This window comes from Chelonia mydas, chromosome 3 (genome assembly GCF_015237465.2).
Source record: "Chelonia mydas isolate rCheMyd1 chromosome 3, rCheMyd1.pri.v2, whole genome shotgun sequence".
Taxonomy (NCBI): Eukaryota; Metazoa; Chordata; order Testudines; family Cheloniidae; genus Chelonia; species Chelonia mydas.
In genome coordinates, this window is record NC_057851.1 from 6766614 (window position 1) to 6792598 (window position 25985).

Genomic DNA, 25985 nt, shown 5'->3' on the forward strand with positions numbered 1-25985 from the left:
TAAGGAAATACGGTCACCCTGTGGGGGCCGCATATCTTGCCTCAGTTGGGCCTCCTTCGCCCTGAATGTGGTTCCTCCAAAGCCTCTCACCCGAACCCCCAGCACCTACAATGGTGTGACACAGCCAGGCCTGGAAACAGCCACTGACTCTAAAGCTCACAGGGGGTGCCCTTTGCCAGAGCTGCCCGCCCCGTGCCTTCACCAGGCGGGTCTGATCATGGAAACTGTTCTGTATAGATCACACGGGGGGGGGGGGGGGGTCCCCTCTCAGGCTAAGGGCCCATTAGATTTCCCCTCCCCAGCGCCCACAGTCCTCAACCCTCTTCTTCCAGAGGGGTAGCCGCGCGAGTCTGTATCAGCAAAAACAACGAGGGGCTTTTAGCCCACGAAAGCTTAGGCCCAAATAAACGTGTCCCTCTCTGAAGCGCCGCCAGGGACGCCCACCCCCCCCTTGCTTCAACCCGACCCCGGGCAACGCGGCCTTTCCCCACCCGCCCCGCATCTCCGCCAGGAGTCGCCTTCCCCTCGCTGGTTAGCAGCGGCCTCCCACAATGCACCATGGGCCTGGTGGCCGCCGCTGGCTGCGGCTCCGCACCCGGGGATTGTTTCACAATGCTGCCGCCGCCGCCAGGGAGCTGAGAGCCGGCGGGCGGGCGGGGAAAGCGGCGCGAGCCTTCTCTGCCGGCCAACCCTGCGCGCTTGGCGCCCCTGCTCCCCGCCGCCGGCAGGTAAGGGCTGGAAGCGGGCTCGCCCTGAGTGGTCGTGAGGCTGGGGTGGTCCAGACATGGCTCCCCGCGGCTCCCGGAGGGGTGGGAGCGGAGGAATTGGGGCGCGCGTTGGTCGGTGTGGCAGGCTGAGCCGCGGCTGGGGTTATGCTCCCGCCGGAGGCTTTGGGGTGGGGAGCCCTGGCCGCTTCGCACGGAGCGGGAGGCGGGCGGCTGGCTCGTGTGTGGCCGCAGGGGAGGGCGCACGGGTGTCAGGAGCTAGGGCTTGTTGCACGCTCGTGTGGGTCCGTGCCAGGGCGCACTCTCCCCCTCCCCCCAGGCGTGTGTCCCGGTGCCCTGCGGTGGGCACGGGCGGGGAGGGAAGCCGGCCCGCGGCGTGTGCGGGACTTCGGGCGGCGGCTGCCACGCCGAGTCGTGCCGAGGACGGGAGCGCGGCCGGCCGGGGGGGGGGTCGTGTTTTTTTTTTTTTGTCTTGTAACCCCCCCCCCCCCACCGAAAAGCCACGCGCGAGCCCCAGAGGCAGGGAAACGTCCCGCCCGAAGCCGCTCGGCTCCGGGCTCGCTGTCGCTCGGCTCCGCGTTGTTCGCTGGCCGGGTTTCTTTGTGCCGGCGCGGAGCGAGGGGCTGCCGGCCGGCGCCGGGGAAAGCGAAGCACGCGGGGGCAGCCGAGCCCCGGGCCTGGAGTCTCACGCCGGGGCTGCGCCGCCCGCAGCGGCACCGCGTGAACCCCCGGGCAGCGCGGGGGCCCCTGCCGCTCTGAACCCCAGCTTCCTTCTGCCTGCCCGGCCCCCCGCTCCCAGATCTGCCGGGCAGCCTCCTTGTTCCCCTCCCACCACTCCCTTTTACATCGGTGTGGCTGGCCCCGCGGGTCCCGTAGAGAACTTTCTTGCTGTGTGTGTGTGTGTGTTTGTGTGTGTCAGCAATGGGAAAAGCCAAACACTGACAGGAGCTATGTTGATTACATTACATTACATTGTAAGGAGGGTGATCACTTTAGATAAGCTATTACCAGCAGGAGAGTGGGGTGGGGGGAGAGAAAACCTTTTGTAGTGGTAAACACACATTTTTTCATGCTTTGTGTGTATAAAAAGATCTTCTATACTTTCCACAATATGCATCCGATGAAGTGAGCTGTAGCTCAGGAAAGCTTATGCTCAAATAAATTGGTTAGTCTCTAAGGTGCCACAAGTCCTCCTTTTCTTTTTGGTAGGAGCTAGTTCCCAATATATCAACAGTGCATGGCGCTCTAGGAGTGAGTATGGTACAGGGTGACCAGAGAGCAAATGTGAAAAATCGAGACGGGGGTCTGGAGGGTAATTGACACCTATATAAGAAAAAGCCCCAAATATCGGGACTGTCCCTGTAAAATTGGGACGTCTGGTCACCCTAGTATGGTACCACCATAGCTGTGAGGGAAAGCCCGCAGAGTTTGCTGCGGTACTCTCATATCATTATGTATTTTTAAAGCAAGATCAAGCAGCAACATACTTCTCAGATCGGGGCTCTCTGGTATTTTCTTACATGGCAGTGTAAGACTCTTGTCTCCTCCTCCTCCAATTCTGAATGGGGGGGCAGTTTGGAATTTGTTTCTGGTTTAAAAAAACAGCCACCCATCATGCTGGGTCAAATTAAGCTTGGGTCAAAGCGAATACCTGGAGTTTGGGAAACTTCAGGATTGCAACCCTTTCACCAAGCCCTGGTTTTGGTCCAGTTAGCGTATTGATGGTATAACACAGCACTTCAGTGCAAGGGAATGGCAGTCAGTCACGTTACAGTTGAACCCAAGTGAATCCTTTCCCTGGCAAATCTTACTTTTAAAAGAACCTTGCCATTTGGAAAGTAAGGAAAATTTGATCTTTGCAATCATTTTTGAGGTGCGGAGAAGCCCTTCCTAGCAGGGATGATTTTAGCAATGTCCAGAGAGGAGGGGATGGAAAAATTATCCCAAATTCCCTTTAGCTTGAACATGGGTGTTTCAGGATTTCCCTCCACCTGCACATCACTTCTTATTGGTATCTATATCTCCTTTTCATGTTAACTCCTCATGCTGGGACGTGGATTATTAGGGCACTTCTGATTTTAGAAGCAGTATTATCTTCGTTGAAAATAAATCAGAACTCCGAGTCTCCCACTGTCATTGCACAATCTTCTGTCTTTTCCCCTCATCCCCCTTGCTGGCGCAGTACTCTCGGCACATTATGCTTCCATCATAGGCCTGTAACTCTGGGTCTGGAGGTGACAGATTTGGAAGAAGCCTAATGCCGTATTAGCAAGACATTACCTACGGGTTTTTTTTTTTTAATTGTAGAGCTGTGTGAAAGCACCAAGAAAGAGCAACATTTAAAAAAAGAAAAAACGGGATTTTGTCAGGAACAAAAATAGGACAGAAGCTTACATCATGAAACACATGGTTTATTTGTTTATCTTTCCCACCACATCAGACTACTGGGGCTCACTAAAGGGCAAATGGTCCAACCTAGTATCTTCCTTTAAAACTCGTTTCCAGTCTCTTATTGTCTTAAACAAAATCATCTGAACAAACTTCTTCCCTGTCCTCTGAGGAAGCTGCAGTCTGTCTTTCAGAGGCTCTTCCTTCACTCCTCCTTCCCCACCTCACTTTTTAAAACCAACTTGCTGAGGTCCTGCTGGCTGCAAGGTCCCGATACAACAGCCCCTACAGGGGTGTCCGTAAAGCAGTTAGACCCTGAGATGAAAGGGGCCGTGTAAGTGCTAAGTGTGATTACTCATGGTGGTGGTAGCTGTTATATTCCATTCAGGGCTGGGTGTGCTGGCGAGGGTTTGGTGCAGAGTTAATGTTCTGTGCCACTCTGGGATCATAAGGCAGTGGATGCTATAAAGCAAAGAAGCTGGCACCTTTCTCTGGCAAGATTTAGAGAAGTTCCTGTGCCATGCCCACCACTGCAGGACCTGGCCAGGTCCGGAAGCTGGAGTCTGCACAAGCTTTGAACTCCCGCAGAGCACTGGAATGTGCCTCTCCCACTCCCTCAGGGCTGCCCGCGCAGGAGCCAGCAGAAGGGGAAGCCGGAGGGAGGACGCTCTGCTATGAGGCTGGAATTCTTTCCAGAAATCATTGACATGGCACCGTCCACGTGCATGGCGCTCATACAGCAAGACAGCGTCCGAGACATCTCCTATCCACAAGAGCCTGCGCAATGTAGGAGAGGCAGGTTACCTATTTGTATGGCACTGTTGATGGTCAGACACAGAGAAAGGCATGGTCCCTTCCAGTCCAGGTAGATAATACGAAGGAGGCAGCGAAAAGCAATGAGCACGCGTCTCGTTAATGAACAGTTAGGGGATGTCAGCCACCTGCTGAGGGGAGGGTTACAGTGGGCCAACTTGTTGGAAGAAGTATGTTTGAAATAGGGACTCGGAGGAGGAAAGGGTCAAGGCGAAGGTGGGGCTGGATAGGGAGGTTGTTCGTGCAAAGGACGTTACACAGAAGAAGGGATAGAGGCAGGAGTGGAAAAAGGACATCGAGCCCTTATGCTTCAGAGCAGAAGCGAAACTCTGTAACTGTGAAGGTCAGGAAGGCGCTTTTCCTGCAGGCCAGTTATTCCCCAGCTGGTTGCTTCAGGGTTTCTCGCACTGTCCTTGGAAGCGGCTGGTTCTGGCCACTGTCAAAAGAGGCTGTTGGCATAGATCAGAGCAGAGGGCTATCTACAGGGCATTTCCTCTGCTCCTATGACTGGGGTGCTTCGTCAGATGACCTGGCTGGAGTGAAGTAAGATGAAGAGGGTATGGAGAGCTCATCAGAGAGGAGAATAAGGAAGGAATGGCTCCTTGAAAAGTGCATTTTGAGTAGGGATTTGAAGGCTGGAATGGGTGCTGGGTCGAGTGGGGGAGACTGTTTCAGGTGCATCTCAAATCTCCTTTCAAAGGTGGGTGATGAATTGGCCTGGGGGAGGCCACTCTGCATAGAGAAGCAGGCAGGTGACCTGTGCAGTAGCATAGAGTCCTGGCCTGTGACTCAGCCAGGTCCTGGCTCTGCACTCTTAGCCCTGCTTCCCAGTTCTAACACTGTAGTTAGAAATGCATAGGGCTCATCTGGTGCGTTGGAGCTGCCATCTAGACACACATCCATGCATTGCCTGAATAGTTCAGGTCTTGCCAGCCCAGTGCCTGAGGTGGAGGGGAGGGAGTTGCATCAAGTCATCTGCAGCAGCATGGGGCGAGTTGACATTTGTCTTCATTCAGCAGGTCCGACTAGGAGACACAAGTGGATCTGGATGCAAACAGGGTGCAGCTTTGTTCTTGCAAGTGCTGCAGAGGGAGGTCGTGTAAGTGGGGACAACTCTGTGCTTACCCTAATCTGTGCCAGCTCTGAGTTTGGCTCAGTAACCAGAAAACGTTTCCCTTGTGCTGAATGTAGTTGACGTCAGTGGAATTACACTAATGCTGAATTTGGCCCATTCAAGCCTAAACTTTGTAACACTCAGTCCTAGTAGGCTGTGGACCAGTCTCCCAAGGGAAGTGGTGGAAGCCCCATTGCTTGGGTCGTTTAAGACTAGACTAGACATAACATTGAGTAATCTGTTGCTGGAAGCAATCCTACACTGGAGACTAGACAAGAGGCAGTGTCTCTTCCAGCTCTTTTTATGAATGCACAGACTCCCGGATATCCGTGTGCAGGGTGTGAGGACTGAGAAAGGCTCCCATTGAAATTGGTTAAATTTTTTATTCCGACATACATGCATTTGCTAGTCTAACGCCCTGTCGAGAGGTGTGGGTTGAGCACAGGGTTGGGAGCCAGAAACTCTTGAGCTCTAATTTTGATTCTCACACTGATTTGTTGTGTGACCGTGGGCATGTCAGTTTCCTTCTGTGCCTTAGTTCCCATTATTAAATGGGAAATAATACTACTTGGTCGTTGCGGCCATTAATTGTGTAGTGCTTTGAAGTTGTGAAGTGCTATATGAGTGCTGATATCGCAATGAATTGGTCATTGTATGTGTACTACCATCCTCCACTGGATGGAATTGGAACTGTTCCACGCTGCCATAGACTCTGTACTGCTACCTGTTAATGGAGATTCTCTCTTAAATAACAGTACTTTGATTTAAAAACATCAAATAAAATCTTTGAACTAACATAGTCATAGAATTCAAGGCCCAAAGGGACCTCCAGATCATCTATTTTGATCTGTATATCACAGGACACTGACACACCCCAGCCCCCACACACTAACCCAACAACCAGAATTAAGTCTGGTCTACGCTACAAAGTTAGGTCGACGTAAGTCCGCTGGCATCGGCTGAGATATGCCAGAGTCTACACTCAAATTTGTCTCCTGCCAATCTAACAGTCCTATTACGGTGGCACAATATCACCAACTCCACATGTGATGCAGAGCCGTGGTCAACCTACTTAGGTGAACGCAGTGCGAGTGTAGGCGCTGGGTGAGTGATGTATGCTTAACTTCGCTGTTCAATCACAGCCCTCTTCGTTACGTCCCACTCCACTTCCTCTGACTGTATGTTGTCCGTTCAGATTGTAGGTTCTCTGACAGGACTGTAGCAAAACATGCACTGAGCACTGCTGGTGCTGTATTCATATGGTAACAAATTTCCTTTTAGCTCTTGTTTCTCACGCTGCCTTCACTCATGTGCTTTGGGGACACAAAGATCTGAGTCCTGTCGTTCTTGTCACCATGAAGTTCTCGGTGCCGAGTGCAGTGGCACTCATGAAATTCCAGTGCGGCCAAGGATTTGTTACAGCATTACTGATGCTGACAGTAATGCAAGAAAACGTTTGGGAAGAGTCAATACATTTGTTTTTTAAAATTAGGCCACCAATCCTGTAATCAGATCCACTTGGGCAGATCCCCAGGAAAGAGGTTTGCTGGCTTTCGTCTGATTGCAGGATGGGGGCCGAAGCTGTAACTTCCATCATTAAAGATATTTTCTGTTGTTGTCCTGGGATTTTAGGATTTCTTTTCAAAATATTTTGTTTTAAAAAAATCTTTCCAGTTCAACTTTCTTTCTAGCTGCACTTTCTGTTGGGAGCAGAGAATGAAAAAGGAGAGCAATGTTTTTAATAATTGATCAAAAAATTAGTTGAAGCAGTATGTTTAAAAAACCCAATCCAACCCACCACACACAAAAGCAACTGAAGAAATTACAAGTCAAGATGTGGGGGATGGAATGAAAACAGTAAAGATCAAACCCAGTTTTAAATATAGATGAGATGTTTATTTAATACCTACTGCGCTGCCACCCTTTTAAAGTCCTCCCTCCCCAGTTTTTTAGAAGATGGTTTAAAAAACAACAGAATTGTTTCAGAAGTCGGAGAAATTCAATAACCAGCAAGTTCTGAAAGGGAACGTAACTAGCACCATTAACAAACTTTGGCAGAAAATTGTTCCAAACTCGTATAAGGACTTGATGCTATCTGGTGCTGAGTGTTCTCGGTGACTTCAAGTCCCATCAGTAAATGGAAGTTGCTCTATCTCTCTCAGGAGGCACTAAGCACCTTGCAGATCAGGCTTTCAGAGCCTAAGGCAGTGGTTTGCAACCTGTGGTCAGCAGACCCTTGGGGATCCACAGACTATGTGTGAGGGGTCCACGAAAGTTTGTCGTTACCATAGAACAGTGGTTTGCAACCTGTGGTCTGCGGCCTGTGGGGTCTGCAGACTATGTCTAAGATTTCCAAAGGGTCCAACAGTGACATTTGAAATTTTTTAAAGGTCTGTGAATGAAAAAAGGTTGAAAACCACTGGTCTAAGGGCCTGTCTACACTTAAAATGCTACAGTGGCATAGCTGCGCCTCTGTAGCGCTTCAGTGTAGACGTTATCTATGCCAACACAGGGTTCTCCTGTCAGCGTAGGTGATCTACCTCCCTGACAGGTGGTAGCTAGGTCGAGGGAAGAATTTGTTTTTGGAAGAATTACGTTTTTCATTTTGGTTTCACAAGAAAGATTGAGACATTCCTAAGCCTAACCTCGAAAACAGGCTGCCTTTTAAAATGATCAAACTCTGAGTGGCTAATCCTCAATAAGATAGTGCCTTGCCCCTCCCCCCAACTTTTTCAGGTGTGGAGGGGGAATGGGGTGAGGATGGAAATTTGTTTTAATTTTAACTGGGTGAACAAGCTTTTTTTTTTTTTTTTTTTTTTAAAGTCACCTTAACAAGTTTCTGTGGAGAAAAGCAGTTTGCTACACAACTTTGAATGGTTCTGACCCCGCCTTGGCCACACACATACGGCCCAAACTGGGGTCCAAGATATACTATAGACTCAGAAATAAATATTTGATGGGGCAGCTGCAGCCAAACTTGCTAGCAATGCAATTGCATCTGAGTGAACTAAACATTACCCTGGCTGCTGTGTTCAAGTGCAACCCGGTGTTTCCGACGTTCACGGTTTTATTGTGAGCCTTGTGGTTGTTTAAGAAAAAACAAAAGACCCAGCTCCTGGAGTCATGTGACTATGCAAAACTTTCAGCTTCTATTTTTTGCCCTCATGGTTGCAAAGGAAAGCTTTAAAAAAAAGTGCATGATTGCAGAGGAGAACTACAAAAGTTATCTCCCTCCCCAAGGCTGAAAACCCAGAAGGCAAATAAAAAGAGCCCCACTTTTTTTTTTTCTTCATTATATTTTGGTCCTGACTTGTTTTTTGAACACTTGGGGTTGGCAGCACTGGTAACTCCCACGGAACCAATAAGCATTGTATACAACTGACAGTATAATCGAGCCCAAGCAGACCCCAACGGCTGTAATAATGTAACATGTATCACATGCAAATCCTTGAAAAGAAAAATCTGTTGTTGAAAATCATTTCAAGCCAAACCTTAGAAGCCCAAACCACTCCCAGTTCTGCAAAATTGGCTCATGTTCCTGCCTTGAAATGTTTCCCTTAGGGTTGTTTTTAAAAAAACAAAACAAAACTATACGCTCTCTCTTCAAACTGTCCCCTCACATGCTCAGATGAACCCTTCTCTTTCCAAACCCCTTCATCCCCTAAAGTTCCCGCTCCTCTTTTCCAAGACCTTTGTGCCAAGCTTTCTGCTTAGCAGTGGCTGCATTTGTGCCTGTTTCTCCACAGGCAACTGATCTCTGCCTAGCTCACTCCTCTTCAGCTGAGTGTGGCCTGTTTTCACATCAGCTGCCTTCTCTCCTCTTCCCTCGTGGGCCAGCTGTCTCATGCTCGTGTTGAACTGCTACTTCTGGATTCAGTGGGGCCCAAGCACCTTGGGGGGCTGTGGTGGTAGCATTTAAACCCCTGAATGCAAGATTAAAACCTAGATAAATCTTTGCAAGGTTTCAGTTGCATTGTCCCCTGTGCCACTATGGAGCTACTTAAAAGACAATTATGCTACTGCATGTATTGTCTCAGCTAAGGGAAAAGACGGAGAAGGACAATCTGTTATAAATCCTTCTTTTGAGAGGCTTGTAAGTTTCTTGGAGTTTTCTTTTGGAGTGAATTATATCTACGTAAGTGAAAGAAATTTAATTCTATAGCTCTCGCTGCATAAACTCAAGGGGAAACGTGTATAAATCCACCACATTAAGCTGGATCATAATTCCCATTGAAGACATGAAAAATATATTGTAGCGATTAGGAGCTTGCACAATGAAGTATGGAAATACTTCAGAGGTGACCCACGTTGTCTTTTAAATCCAGCTGACTCTGCAGAAATCAGAGGTGTGTGGGAACACTCAATTCAATTGAGACTGATAAATGTTTGCTCCTAGGTGACCTGCCTTTTTAAGGAGTACAGGAAGGATAAATATTTTTCCCCGCAAAGAGGCAATATGTTCTCTAATGGTTTGATTAGGGACACACAACCTATTCTCAGCTGTGCCACCCACTTGCAGTGTTGTGAAAAACAAAAGGAACTAAAAACTTTAACTAGTTAAAAAGCCTCTCCATCACCAACACGTTCAGATAAGAATCGACTTGGCTGATGCAGAGTTATCAAACTTTTAAAAACAAAAAGAAATTAGCTTCTGGACTGAGAATGAGCAGGAGACATTTCAGCCTCAAAAAGTGTGGAGTATTTTTCTCCTCCCCACCCCTAGGTTATTCTGAGCCCTGGAAATAGGAGCTTACATTGGACATGTCATGTCACAGCTGTAACTACATGGCTGCTAGTGCAGAGCTACAATAAAACAAGGAGGAGATGTTTTCGTCATAGATAGCTTCCTATCATGGAACTGACCTCTTCACAGCTGTTGGGTGAACATCCTCATTTCTTCTCCTGGTCTGGTAATAAAACTCTCTAGCAGACTGGTTGTCTTTTGGATAATTTTACCCACCGGGGAAGTTCAGACTTTGGATGTATGTAATTAAATAACATAGATATTAAGGGTGAAAACATCTGAGCTCATCAATTACAAGGGATGATATTGCTGCCTGGTCTCAAACCTATCACTGAACTGTGGAGACGGGGGTAGAATATTCTTCATTCATCAACATATTGCATCACAGTGACTGTAATTCATCATTTTCCTAACTTAGATGAGGGTCTGAGGGAGGCAGATCTTAATGCTTCTGTGTGTTGTAATAAATCTGTGTCCACCTAAGCACTTCCTGTTTGTCACTTGGTTGCAGTCTGTGGTCACTAGGAAGTTCACTTCAGCAGAAGACAGGACCGAGGCTTCCTGCTCAAAGAGGCCCTTGTCTTTTGTGCTAAAGGAAAATCTCCATTATATGTTTAGCAGTACAGGGCTTGTGACATACATCTGAGCAGTTCTGATTCTGTTCTGTAAAGGTTCTTACACTGTGCTTTCACCGGAGTCTCTGAGCGCCATCCGGTAGTGCAGTGGTTTTCAACAGTTTTTTCCATTTGCAGACCCCTAAAAAATTTTGAATGGTGGCGTGGACCCCTTTAGAAACCTTAGACATAGTCTGCGGACCGCTGGGAGTCTGTGGACCACAGGCTGAAAACCACTGTAGTAGGGCATCAAACAATGTGATGAACATCCGTCATGCTTTCAATATCTATCACATGTTTTCCAGGAGGTAGGGGGAAGTAGTACATATATACACTAGCCAGCTCATTACGTTATCTATCTTGACTCTTTGTGGCTTGGCACAAGCTTTGAGCATAAGTGTTCTGTCCTTTTACTGCTGGCCAAATCAATCCTGTGACTACCCTCAAAACGGTAAAGGGGTCGTGTAACTTCAGGCAGCCTGCTTACTGATCAGGAACACAAGGCGAACTCTGAATTCGCCCTTTTTGCCTTCTCTGAGGTTAAAAGAGAAAAAAATAGGGACAATGGTGCTATTAACGAAGGGGGGAAATAGTTCTCGGTGCGTTGAAGCAGTTTTCTAAAAAGAGGAAATAACTTGATGGCCGAGGCCATTGGCAATGGGACCTCTCTAGGTCACTGATTTGAGTCAAGCTGAGGTAAATAGTGATCTGTGCATGTCACCACCTGATGGTACGTGGTCTGTGCATAATGAATTGGAAGGTCACTGTTCAGCACACATTGGACAAGTGTCTACATTACAGTTGGCACAAACTGGCACCCTTATTGTCTGTCTCGGGTGGGTGGGAGGCCACAGACTGAATAGATCATGGAGACCAACTTCCTCTGTTACTGCTAGACATAGTTCTTTCCCATCAAAGCTGACCCACTTAGAGGCAGTGTGGGGAGTTCTCACGACTGCTGCTTGCGCTGTGGATAAACAGAAGTTTGCAGTGTCTGGGACTGTTGATCTGGCACTTTTGTGACCTTTCCAGTGGCTGCCTGGTGCTGGCCAAGGTGGCCATCCATTAGAACAGGAGGAGGATGCTGGCCAGGAGGGTTCTCCCCGAATGTTGGGGTCCTTTAACAGTCCTTTGTCTGTGCATGCTTCCAGACAGAATTCCTCTGGGTAGCGTTGGCTGAGTCCTTGGGCTCCTTCACGGAGCAGCAGGCTTTGTCCACTTTCCTGTGCTTGGTGTCACCCCCCACTGGATCCCTTGTTTTGATCCTGTACCCACACCACCATCCACATTTTTCCCTCTTTGGTTTTTATTATTTGTATTACCGCAGCACCTTGGAGCCTACGGTTGCCAACTGTCTAATGGCACAAACTCAAACATCCTTGCCTCGCCCCTTCTCCAAGGCCCCGCCCCCACTCACTCCAGCCCCCCTCCCTTCATTGCTCACTCTCCCCCACCCTCACTCACTTTCACTGGGCTGGGGCAGGGGGTTGAAGTATGGGAGGGGGTGCAGGCTCTGGGCTGGGGGATGGGATTGAGAGGTTCGGAGTGTAGGAGGTGGCTTCGGGCTGAGCCTGGGGCAGGGAGTTGGGGTGCGGGCTCTGATAGGGAGATTGGGTGTGGGAGAGGGCTCCGGGCTGAGCCTGGAGCAGGGGTTTGGGGTGCAAGAGGGGGTATGGGCTCTGGGAGGGAGTTTCGGTGTGGGCTCTGGGCTGGAGCAGGGGTCTGGGGTGAAGCGGGCAGCGCTTACCTCGGGCAGCTCCTGAAAGTGACCGGCACATCCCTCTGGCAGCAGCTCCTAGGTGGTGGGGGGTAGGGAGTTCCGCACGCTGCCCCTGCCCGCAGGCACTGCCCCCGCAGCTCTGATTGGCCACAGTTCCCAGCCAATGGGAGCTGAGGAGTCAGCGGTCGGGGCAGGGTAGTGTGCAGAGACCCTTCTAGCCCCCCTCCCAGAGGCTGCAAGGATGGTGCTGGCTGCTTCCAGAAGCCTGCCTTAGCCCCACTGTGCTGCCGGACTGTTAGCGCCCAAAATCTCTGGGTTTGGCTGCAGTAGCCTCCGGGACATAGAGCCTGATTGCGGGAGACTCCCGGCGAAACCGTGAGGGTTGGCAACCTTATTTGAACCTCAGCCACGGGCTGGGACCCCGCTGAGCTAGCTTCTGTACAAACACAGAACAAAAAGGGGATCCATACCCCAAAGAGCTTCCAATTTAAACTGACGTCTGGGTTTAAAAGCCCCTCTCCCCACGGAAGGGTGTGCCTTGTGTCGTCTCGCTGGGCAGTGCCCATCGCTCCTTTTTCAGGCTGGAACTCGTCATTGGCACTACACCTACTGATCTGTTTAAAAACAGCCACCATGGTTTGCTGTTAGGACCCAGTGGAGACTGGGGCCGGGGAAGCTTGTAGTTCAGTGGGAATTGGAGATCACCAGTCCTGCACTGGTTCTTTCAGGCAGTGGGCTAAAGGCTTCAGCTAGTTCTGGGCCTGAGGTCTTTAATGTTTCCTTCTAGCGGGACTTCCCTTGCGTCCTATTGTTTTCTCACAGCAAAAGTGTGTGTGTGTGTGTGAGAGAATGAAGAAACTCTTAATAAGAGGTATAGGAGATTAAAAAACATGAGAGCGGGCACGCATGCAACCCAGAGAAGGGAGAACTGAAAATTCAAAAGGAAAAGACAATACAAATCAGGGTGATACTTTCAAGAGAAAGACCAGATGAAAATTGACTCTGTCTAAACCAATGGAAAGACCTCATGCCAGCTGTTGCAAACTTGGAAGCAACATTTAAAGAAAAAGAAAAAAGAAAGATACTATAACAAAATGTGCAGCCAACCGTTCATTTTGAGGATATCTTTTCCATAGAACTAGTGGCTTTAACATAGGCTGCAAGCAACAAGATGATCCCTCATTAAAAAATTGGTTTCACCAAACCCGTACAATGAGTGGTCAACTCTACATTGTAAAGCTTAGCCTAGCCAAAGCCATACCTACTAACATGCAAACCTAAGCAAATTTTCACTATGACAATGTGTCTAGTTGCAGGACTCAGAAACGAAGCTAAGCACAAAGCAAAAGCTAGTAAAACCCTCTGTTCCGGCTTGCAGTTGCAACAGATGAAATTACAGAAATTGCATCCATTTGTCTCAGTTGCCACTTGTGAATTTGTAGCAATGACAGATCTGCGTTTGTTGAAAGTTCATGAATAATCTGGACCTCAAATAATAACTCTTTTCTCCCTGAATACTTGGAACTAACAAAGACATCTTGGAGTTCCCCCCACTCTCCTCTTTAGCTGCTTATTTTTATTCCACTCATGATATATATTGTAAATTAAACTATCCAGTTTAGAGACCACCCGCGCCTGCAGATAGTGAGTGAGTGTGTGTGTGTGTGTGTGTGAGAGGGGGGCTCAGAGTGAGAGCCCCTGGCTTCAGCAGTGTTATGGAGCATGCTCAGTACAAGCCAAGCAGCAAATCTGGGGGGTGGGGGGGGTATGTGACCCCACATCTTCTGCCTCCCCCCACGCATCACCTATACTCCAGCTCTGGTCTCCCCTGGGGACTTATTCTTTGAGCAGGGCAGTAGTAGCAGTAACACTTAGCTCTTCTGTAGCATCTTTCCTTCAGGGAGGCTTCACAAACATTAATTCAGTCTTGCAACATCACTGTCAGATTGCTGTTTTCTCCATTTGATGATGGGGGAATCTGATGTTCAGTAACTTGATCATGATTGCACAATACATGAGTAGTAGAGCTGAGAATAAAATGCTGATTTGCCGTTCCTGTAAACTACTATAGACTCTGCTCCCTTATTTTTCAGGTTAAAATATGTGAGTGAAATCCAAGTCAGCTTCAAAATTCCCATTGATTTAGGTGAAGCCAGGATTTCACTTATGGAGCTGAATCTTGCACTGCCGTGCACCATTTATCCCAGTACAAAGTGGGTATAAAATGCTACTGAATCAGAATTCTGCTTTCATTCACACTGGTGCTAATGTTTCACTCTAACTTTGCATATGCGTAAATGATGACACAAGGTCTAAGGCAGTGGAGAATTGGTGCTTTGAGTATACTGCACTATTTAGCTTAAAAAAGACATGGTTAAGGGGTGACTTGATTACTGTCTATCAGTATCTAGATGGGGAACAAATAGTTAATAATGGGCTCTTCACTCTAGCAGAGAAAGGTATCACATGTTCCAATGGCTGGAAATTCAGACAGAAAATAAGGAGTACATTTTCAACAGTGAGAGTAACTAATAATTGGAAAAAATTACAAAGGGTCTTGGTGGATTTTCTATCACTGACCATTTTAAAATCAAGATTGGATGTTTTTCTAAAAGATCGGTCTAGGAATTATTGTGAGGCAGGTCTCTGGCCTGCGTTATCAGGAGGTCAGACTAGATCAGTGGTCTCCAAAGTGGGGGGCGCCACAGGATCCCGGGGGTGCGCGGCAGGAGGAGCACTGCTGGATAGCACTCTGCCGTGTTTTTTTTCTTCGGCGGCAGCTCTGCATGCCTGCGGTAGGTCTTCCCCTCTCCTTTCTTTGGCAGCACCGTGGGGGTGTGCGATCCAAAAACTTCGGAGACCACTGGACTAGATGATCACAACAGTCCCTTCTGGCCTTGGAGTCTATAAATCTGTGACCTCCCTTGAGCTGCTTAAATAATCTGATAATTTCTGCCTAGTGGTATGAGACTGCGACTGGGAGCCAGGAACTTCTGCCCTGTGATCTTGGTTTTAATAGTCTCATTCTGTAGCCATGGGCAGATAGCTTAACCTGTGGCTCTGTTTCCCCTTTCATAAAATGCCTCTACCTCAAGAGGATGCGAAGAGTCTTATGGATCGTTCTAGAGCTCTTTGAAGATGAACAGTGCTATATACAGGCAAAGTTCTCATTAATTGTATGGCTCAAAGTGTTGGGGGTGGGGGAATGGGGTTATGACTGAGTTTACATATACAGGGCCAGAGCCTCAGCTGGCGTAAATCAGCATCACTCCATTGATTTCAGCACAGCTACACTGATTTACTTCACCTGAGTATCTGGCCAATGGCACTTTCTTTATTGGCTGCACCAATAAGCCACATTGCTGTTACTTTATGAGGTTCCCTTTTTATTGACATCCTGCCATGGAACATGTCCAGTTAAATCCAGTTTTATGTTTTGGCTCCAGCGTTTCTCAGTGCTTTCCATTTTGCTGGATTTAACTGATCCCAGTGGCACCTTTTTATGATGTATTCTATTCAGCTTCTTCCACTGCCTCAAGTACAACAATAATCTAGGAATCCACCTTTTATTTAAAACAAACAAACAAAAAAAAACCTGTAGGACATAAAGTTTGTAGCTTCCTTGACTATCTTCTATTAGAGACAAAGAGGAAGACTTCTTGTGGAGTCTAAATCCAGTCAAATTAAACCTTAGTCATAATATTTTCTGTGGAATGTCATTGTGTATGTATCATTTGCCGGGGAGGGCAAATTGTTTGTTCTCACTCAGTTAGGAGATGTTTTCAGTTATGATTATGCTGTCGTGGTGCCACCTGTCAGAAGATCTCAAAGCACTTTATCAGTGCTTATGAATTAAGATTCAGAAGGCCTCAAGGAAGTAGGGAAATAAAATTCGTTCCATTTCACAGATGTGAAAAGTGAGGCACAGAGGTGCCATGATTTTCCCATGGCCAGGTAACAAGTCAGTGGGATTAGAGTTCCTGGCTCCCGAGATTGTGCTTTTCCCACTTGAGCATACTCCTCCCTCCACCCATATATGCTAAGCTAAAAGCTCATTTCCTTTTTGTCCTTTTATTTGGCTCCCCTCTTGTCAACCTCTGTTTTGGTGAACGTCCTCCACTAAGAGCTCCAGTGCTTGGCTCTGATTCAGACTTTAAGATCACATGATTGCTCTCCATTTAATTGCTGCCCTCTGCATTCCTAATAGTAGAAATTTAACTGGCTCGTAGCTTTGTCAAATTCACTCTGCTGGCTGGGAGAGTTATAAACAGCAGCAGCGGCAGTGTCTGTTCGCAGACTTTCGAAGGACAGCACTGCATTGGTTCATATTCAGAAGGTTATCTGTGCAACCCTGTAGCCTAACTCAGTGGTTCTCAACCAGGGGTACACAGAGGCCATCAGCTCATATAGATATTTGCATGCTTTTACAACAGGCTACATAAAATGCACCAGTGAAGTCAGTACAAGCTAAAATTTCATACAGCCAGTGACTTATTTATACTGCCCTGTTTACTATACACTGAAACGTAAGAGCAATATTTATATTCCAATTGATTTATTTTATAATTAGATGGTAAGCATGAGAAAGTCAGCAATGTTGCAGTCGTAGTGCGCTGTGACACTTTTTTGTATTTTTATGTCTGATTTTGTAAGCAAGTAATTTTTAAGTGAGGTGAAACTTGGGGAGTATTCAAGACAAATCAGACTCCTGAAAGGGGTACAGTAGTCTGGACAGGTTGAGAGCCACAGGCCCTGCCCCCGCTCTGCCCCTTCCCGCCCCCTCCCTGGAGCCTGCCTTACCCTCACTCCTCCCCTGCAGAGCCTCCTGCATGCCACGAACCAGCTGATCGGGAGGTGCGGGAAGGGAGGGGGAGGCGCTGATCGGCGGGGCTGCCGGTGTGTGGGAGGCGCTGGGAGCGGGGTAGGGGAGCTGACGGGGGCTGCTGATGTGTTACTGTGGCTCTTTGGCAATGTACATTGGTAAATTCTGGCTCCTTCTCAGGCTCAGGTTGGCCACCCCGGCTTAGCCTTATGTCACTAGAAGAAAAGGAGTACTTGTGGCACCTTAGAGACGAACCAATTTATGTTACTAGGGAATGCTTCTGAATACTATTAGGCCCCAGATTTTTGGACAGTAGATAGAGCTATCTGTTGCTTTTTCTTTGTGAAGCGACAAGCACGGCCCTCTGGGAAACCAAAGCTGCAAACACATTTGTCAGTCTTGACACCATGATCACGATTTCCCACGCTACATAGGTGCAAAGACACATTTTAGAAAATCACAGGCAAATATTATTGCTTTAGAATAAGCACTATAGAAATTTTGAATGTCACTGTGTGATTTTTAAATACATTAGCAGACAGATAGTTCACTCAGTATCACAGAAGGAACTAAAAATATATTTAAGTAGAATTTTTCAAAATACAAAATGCATTCCAATTTGGCTTTTGTCTAATTTTTTTATCTCTATCTATTTACATCTATAGTCCTTGTCACCATGGTATTTGAGTACCTTGTAATCTATAATGAATTATTTCCTCAAAGCAGCCCTGTGTGGAAGGGTAGTGTTGTCCCAGTTTTACAGATGGGGACCTGAGGCACAGGGTAAATTAAATGACTTGCCCAAGGTCACAAAGGAAGTCTGTAACTGAGCAAGATGTTGAACCTATGTCTCCTGATGTGTTGGTTCTCGGGGTACCAAGGACTGTGAATCACCTTGTTATCCCTCTGTCTCCAGGGCAAGGGAGTCCTGCTTGTGCTTAATTGGATGTCAGCTCCTTGATGCCACCAGCCTGTGAGCCACCCAGACACTCTCCTCTGTGCTGTGCCAGCCCTTACTTTGCCTTGTAGGTTAACAGTCGGTGCACCCCAATCCCTGAGCCCTTTTGGAGTGTTCACCTGTAGCGTCCAACCCCTTCTCTACTGAACACTTGCAGAAATACCAGGTCTGCTGCCCCTAAGGGAATAGTGTATATCCCAGCTTGTGTGATACGACTCAGGATCAGCACTCAGCTTAATACCACAGCACTCAGCTATATTTATAGTGAAAACACCATCCATAAGTTTATTACCAAAGTTTTAAGAAATAGAGAGTAAAGATAATAGAAACAGCAGGTTTAAAATAGGCAATCCACTCATCCGGTATCAAATTGAACAGTTCTGCTTTTCTAGGGTTTGTCCCCTGTCTTGTACTCAAGACAAAACTGGATGTGGTTTTGTCTACTACCCGATGGGGGGATGCCTTTTTGAAGAGCATGCTGCCCTGCCCCCGCCAGCATGCCCTTGCGTGCAAGTTCATGCCGGCAGTGGCAAAGTGGTGCACTCTTAAAAATGGCATCTGTTCCCCCGAGCAGCATGACTATGTCATGCTGGTGGAGGCAGGGTCACCCCAGTTGGGGCAGGCTTGCACCTTTCCCAGAAGTACTGTAATGTCTGGTATTCTGAGAATGCCTGAGTGCCTAATAGGATGCTAATATAAAACAAAATTCTAACTTGCTTTCTAGAGATTAACCATAACAGGTTAACCTCCAGTCTGAGTACATTTATATCACCTCACATATCTTCTGCAGTGTTTTCCACCAAACCTGTTTGAGCTCCTGTTTTCATGACTATAAATGCACTCTCTGTTTACTTCCTACATGCAGGATAAAGGGGTGTCTTCCTTGCCTTTTCTTTATATTCCCTCAAAGTACTTTTTATTGGCCCTAGAGTCAGGATAACTTCCCTTAGCTTATTCTCCAGAATGCTTATTTCACATTCCCCCGTTGATTTTGTATGTAAGTGGGGTTTCCATTGTATCAGCTTACAATTAGGGCTGTCAAACGATTAACAAAATTAATCGCGATTAATTTTCTTAGTCACGTGATTAAACAATAATAGAATACCATTTATTTAAATATTTTTGGATGTTTTCTACATTTTCAAATATATTGATTTCAGTTACAACACAGAATACAAAGTGGACAGTGCTCACTTTATGTTATTATTTTGATTACAAATAATTGCACTGTAAAAAACAAAAGAAAGAGTATTTTTCAATTCACCTAATACAAGTACTGTAGTGCAGTGTCTTTATCATGAAAGTTGAACTTACAAATGTAGAATTATGTACAAAACCCCCCTACATTCAAAAATAAAACAATGTAAAACTTTAGAGCCTGCAAGTCCACTGAGTCCTACTTCTTGTTCAGACGAACAAGTTTGTTTACTTGTGCAGAAGATAATGCTGCCTGCTTCTTGTTTACAGTGTCACCTGAAAGTGAGAACAGGCATTCACATAGCACTGTTGTAGCCGGCATCGCAAGATATTTGTATGCCAGATGTGTTAAAGATTCATATGTCCCTTGATGCTTCAACCACCATTCCAGAGGACATGCGTCCATGCTGATGACGGATTCTGCTCAATAATGATGCAAAGCAGTGCGGACCGATGCATGTTCGTTTTCATCAGCTGAGTCAGATGCCAGCAGCAGAAGGTTGATTTTTATTTTTGTGGTTTGGGTTCTGTAGTTTTTGCATCACTGTTGCTCTTTTAAGACTTCTGAAAGCATGCTCCATACCTCGGCCCTCTCAGATTTTGGACAGCACTTCAGATTCTTAAACCTTGGGTCGAGTGCTGTAGCTATCTTTTAGAAATTTCACATTGGTATCTTCTTTGCATTTTGTCAAATTTGCAGTGAAAGTGTTCTTAAAACGAACAACATTTGCTGGGTCATCATCTGAAACAGCTATAACATGAAATATATGGCAGAATGCGAGTAAAACAGAGCAGAAGACATACAATTCTTTCTCAAGGAGTTCAGTCACAAATGTAATTAACACATTATTTTTTTAACAAGCGTCATCAGCATGGAAGCATGTCCTCTGGAACGATGATAGGAATCTTTAGCACATCTGGCACGTAAATATCTTGCGATGCCAGCTACAACAGTGCCATGTGACCGCCTATTCTTGCTTTCAGGTGACACTGTAATTAAGAAGTGAGCAGCATTATTTCCCATAAATGTAAACAAACTTGTTTCTCTTAGTGATTGGCTGAACAAGAAGTAGGACAGAATGGACTTGTAGCCTCTAAAGTTTTACATTGTTTTTGAGTGCAGGGTTTTTTTGTACATAATTCTACATTTGTAAGTTGCACTTTTGTGATAAAGAGATTGCACTACAGTACTTGTATGAGGAGAATTGAAAAATACTATTTCTTTTATCATTTTTACAGAGCAAATATTTGTAATAAAAGATAATATAAAGTGAGCACTGTCCACTTTGTATTCTGTGTTGTAACTGAAATAGATATATTTGAAAATGTAGAAAAACATCAAAAATATTTAATAAATTTCAATTTGTAATCTGTTTAACAGTGCGATTACATTTTTTTAATCGCGATTAATTTTTTTGAGTTAATCGTGTGAGTCATTGCAATTAATCGACAGCCCTACTTACAATGTTTAATTTACATGTCAACAGAGAGAGAGGTGAATACACCTTTTTGTCAACTCTGCCTCGATACAGACTTTAGGAACTTATTTTCAGTATAGATATGTACCTCCTTAGCTAATATCTCCATAGATTTCATAACAGTGTTAACGACCAGCTTTTGTTTAAGACCTCACATGATATTCTTTGGTGAATAAGATCGTACAGACCAAGATCTGAATATTCTTGTACCTGCCTTGCCAGTTGACATTGAGGGGTTCTTAGGGTCATGGCTGAATCGTAGATCCAGTCTTTTGTCCACTAGAGCGGGAGGGTTCCCAAACTTTTTTCCCAGCTGCAATAGGTATTGTGGCCCACTATTAGCACTTCTTGAGGAAAATTATTAATTTTAATGTTTACATACGTATAAAGCCTAACACTGTAAATAAACAATGTAAATTTTTCCTTTACATTTTAATGTAAACAATTGTAATGACAGAATACCTAGCAATATGCACGCAAAGAAATACTTCAAGATCTTTCAAACCAAACAGTTTTCGTAAAACTGCACTTTACAAATATGTTGAGAGAGCAAAATGTGGTGTTCAAACAGAGAAAACACTGTGTATAAATGTACAAATGTATAAAACTGAACAATAAGCAACACAACATTAACAAAATTGTTAAATAACATGGTGTTGATTTTAAAACAAAATAGTTGTCCAACATTGTTTTATTTTTTTTAGTGTAAAATCTGAATTTCTATGCTGTGTAAGTAAAGACCCAACCCTATTGTCTTCTAATGAGAAAAGAATCAAATATTGTAAACAAAAATATAAAATGACAGTTATAACACACTCAGGCAATGGGTACTCATCTGATCGGTAAAGGAGAATCCAGACATCAAGTACATGTTATCATATTTTCTTACCACTTTCTTTTTTTGGCTGGCTCATTTTGTGTAGCTGCAGATGGTCCAGGACTGGGACTTTCATTATCTTCTTCACTAATGCACCCTTCTTGTTTTTGAAAAATAAATCGATCCATGTCAGATTGAAATACTGCTTGCTGTTTTTTACTGTTGTAAATGGAGAACTGTGTCTGTGTTGCTAGGTTACCTTGCAGTGAAACGCACTGTTGTACTCACGAGACTTAAACTTGACATATTGCAGCTTGTTTCTTTAAAACAAATCCGTTTTTTCTATACTCTGACATATACAGCTCAAAACATTACATTTATTTAGCTTTTACTTAGATTACACGAGTCACGTGGAGTTAAAGGTTTACTAACAGCTTGACTGGAGACTGCAGTTGCGCCAGCAGACCACCTGGGACTGTGTCGTGGCCCACCATTTGGGAGCCCCTGCAGTAGAGAACCCTTCAGTCCTGCAAGGTGCTGATGGTCCTCAAATTTCACTGACTTCAATGGAATTTGAGGTGCTTGCAACCTCACAACATTGGGTCTTGTGGCCCACTCCAACAAAGCATTGACTTCAGGGGGATTACTCCCATGCTTTACATTACATGTGTGCTCTGCTGGATTGAGGGCCTAAATTAGCAGTTTTCAGTCACTCATAAATCGTGTTAAAGGTTAAATACTACAGAATAACTTGGTAACAATATGTCAAAATAAAATGAACGTTGGCTTCTTGTCTGAACTGCATTAGACAGCAGTGCTTTAAGTTGAACAAACAGCTTGAATGAGTTGAAAAAAAGCTGGGCTGCTCTTTCCTACCAACAGTTACCAAATGCCTCTGTATTTATAACTTAGCCATCTGCGGTAGGGTAGAGTTTGGGGGTTGGGGAGTTACTCTGATGTCCCCTATGGACATTCCTTCAAGGGTATCTCTGGAAAACTTCAAAGTGTGTGTTTTGAGGGAGGAAAGGAAAGGAGAGGTCTGACCTGCACTGACACACAGAATTCAAGGGAACTAGAAGAAATAGAGCAGGCCCTTAGAGCGGTGGGCTCACTGAAGCGAATTAGCCCCATGCATTGTTCCTTCTCTTTTACTGCTCCAAAAGGCAGCCTCAGCGTTCTGCAGTGCCAGCCCAGTTTGGGCACTTAACCCCCTCAAATCAAAGCTTTGCAAGGGTAGGTTGCTCCTTGCTGCTGTCGCAGTACCACTTCAGGAGTGTTTGCTTATATTCCCAGGTGTACTACAGTATGAAAGCTTTTGTTGTTCTTTATAATGGAGTTTGAGTGAATTTTTGGTGCTTGGTGAAAGATTTTTGGACTGAGAGCTCTGAAGGCCTCTATCCACAGAAAAGGCACGGTGTGCTCAAATCCACCACAAACCATTCCCTCCCAGTAAGACCTGGGTGGGCATAGTAGAGGGTCCATATCTGGGAGCGAGAAGTAGTTCAGTCTTCATGGTCTAGTGACAGTCAGTCATTTAGCTTCTCTGAGACTGCCATGAGGTGGCCAGTTGTGATCAGGTATATTTGTCTACTAGAAAGGCCACCATACAATGGTCAGGTGGTAACAACTTTCAGTTGCTAGTGACCTGGGGCACAGGAGAAAAGCTCTACATTACATTACCAATCTCCTGAGACATCTCATCCCTCACGGCTTACTTCTGACCACCCTTCTAATCCCCTTTTTGCGTATTTAATTGCTTCAGTATGAAAATTACCCTTTTAAGCATTGTGGCTCTCATTAAGATACTATCTCAGTGCAGTTATGTAAATACAACATAATAAAGTAGCTTCTTGGAGTTATGTAAAATGTAATATTAATTGTTAATGACTTGTGCGACAATGTGATGTGATATACTTTTCCTGTGACCCTCAGTATTTAGCTTTAAAGTAAAACCTTCTTCCCAGACTATTATCTCTTGATTTTCCATCTTCAAATCACCAGGTACAGTAGGAGACAGAAGCTTCACTGCATATCGGTGTCTCTGTTAACAAGGAACATTTACTTCTCTTCCCCACCCATCTTTACTAACCGACAGCATTCTTTAGCACCCAAGAGTGTTAGCAAAAACTTTCATGACTTGTAAACATTCCATGTTTTGTGGACTTGATCAGGATTCCCATGTGCAGCATTTACAATTCCACTTCCTCGCTCTTTGGATTGCAGCCCAAGTTCTGTGTTGGGTGAGGCCATAAGTCTGAATTGGAAGCCGGGAGGGAAAAGACTGCATTCCATTACACCTGTGGCTCTGAGACGTTCCAATTTCCAACGACTTTTTATATTTACTTTTTCCAGCATGGTATAGATATTGTCATTCGGTGTTTCCCTGCCCTCTGGACCTTACTGTGTTGTTTTTTTGGGCAGTGATGACTTTGTGCTGTTAAAATACTTAACTTTACATGGTACCTTTCCTGACCAGGGGATCCCTTCATCGACCGCTGAAATGGTGGTACATATTCTGCAAAACCTGGCAGCTGTTTTGATCGTGCATACTGCACCACCACACAGAATGAAGTAAAGAAAAACCCGTATCCCTTAACAACTACCATGGGAATTTCAATAGAATGTAATTACCTAAATTAGAATTTGGTCAGGACAACAGATTAACACTTCTTTTTTGTGAAGAGTGCCAAGGGATTCTTAATGGCCAGAAATATTCAGGATCTCAGCAGGATCCAGGGTTCAGCAGCACAGTGCTTCCGAGCATCATGCTGAGGCACTGGTTTCTGTAATGATTGAGGGATGCATATTACCTCTTTAGTTCCCTTATCGTTTCCTTAGGCACCCTGGGTTTTCTTTAGAGGCTTCCTATGCAAGTACTGAGCAGCCTGGCTGAAGACTGAGAGATCCAATACCACAAACTGCGGTTAAGACAGCTACCTGCAAACATACCATGAGATCTTTTAATACGCACAAATGGTCACGGCCTGGGTGCTATCTCTTCTGAAAGAAGGCAAGTTTTAAAAACACAGAATCAATTAAAATGATAGGAAAGAGACCAACCTAATGGCTATTCTAGTGGAGGAAGGGGGTGAAAACTTTGATTGCTGCTGCCTTGGAGAGCGACAGACGCTTTTCAGGGTTCATCTCAGGCTGTGGGATGGTGCCAAGAGTCCGTAGCATTGGCCTGTATCAGATCTTCTAAATAGCCACTCAGAGTAACTTGATGTGCTTTCCAGTGGGGAGGAAACACCAGTACATTAGATGTGAGAAATGCTTAGACGTACATGAGATGGGAGAGATCTGGCCATGGGAAAGGCAGAGAGGTAAAATGGATGGAGTTGGAATACAAGAAAGGAGAGGGGGATCATCCCATCAGAAACTGCAACTCTCAATCCCAGGTTCACTTCCAGGCAGACAAGAAAGGTTCCCAGCACAAAGGTAGCTTTAGATTTAAACAAACAAACAAACAAAAACAATTAGCAAGATCAAAAGATTTGTTTTAGGTTAGAAAAGGTGCTAACAGGACCCCTGCACTGAATTTTAACCCCCTTTTTTTTAAACACTAATGGAACCCTTCACCCAGTTGCATACAGTTTTGAGGTGAAATCTTGTGAATACTGCTGGGTAAAGGGAATGAAACCAATAGCTGTGAAAGTGGAATGGAGAGAGAGCTGGGGATACGTCACCATGCCACTATCTTTATTAGAGAGGTGTACTTGAAATGGTGCTGATGTCCTCTCCCTATGCGTGAGGCAGATGAGCAGCAGCTCTGCACTGTGGGGGAGGTCAGAGCAGAGAGTTCCCTCCGAATGGATTGGAAGTACTGATGTCTTAATAGGGATAAAAATGATAAGAGAACTAAACCAGAGCTGCTCTTCCCTAACTGAAATGTACATAATAATCTTGGCAGAACTTAATGAAGGAAAGGAGAGATTTGCCAAGCTGCCTGCTTTTCCTGAAAGCTCACTGTTTCTTTGGGGCTTGGAAGATCAGTTCTCCACTTCTTTTTCCTTCTCTGCTAAGTCCAGAAAGGATTGTATCAGTGAGGGAATTTCATGAGAGAGAAGCATGAACTGAGCATAGCATAGCATTGAGAGCCAGATTGTAAAATCGTTGGGGCAGGGATCACTTTTCGTTTTGTCTGTACAGCGCCTCGCACAATGGGGACCTGGCCCATGACTGGGGCCCCTAGCTGTTGCGGCAATACAAATAATAAACTCCTGCCTTCTGATCCCTGCTCTGTCACATCCTCCCTCTGTGGGCTTGAGAAATCTCTCTGCCTCAGTTTCTCCTTTTGTAAAATGCTAGTAGCATCTACCTAAGTCACAGAGACGTCCTGGGGATGGATTGATTATTTTTGTAAGTCACTTTGAAGCTGCCTAGCTTCACAGAATGGGAAGAGGGGAGTTCCAAAAGCATGGTAAGTATGGAAGAATTGCTGTACCAGATCATTCAATGGACTATGCTATAATCCTTGGTTTTGGACAGTTATGAACTAAACAAATTAGAGGGGAAATTTCTTCCTTCTCCAGCCAGTTAGTGGATGGTCTCTGCTTTGAAGCACGATGGATAATATCACTTATACATGGTAAAAA

General features: G+C 45.5%; 1 protein-coding gene across 1 annotated transcript in view; it reads left to right on the forward strand.

Moving 5' to 3' along the window:
- The first annotated feature begins 552 nt into the window (after nucleotides 1-552).
- EXTL3 (exostosin like glycosyltransferase 3) overlaps nucleotides 553-25985 on the forward strand; it is a 225383-nt gene continuing 199950 nt past the window's right edge. The window contains exon 1 of the mRNA XM_037893835.2: nucleotides 553-728. The gene's annotated coding sequence lies outside the window, so the exon portion shown is untranslated. The remainder of the gene's footprint in view (nucleotides 729-25985) is intronic.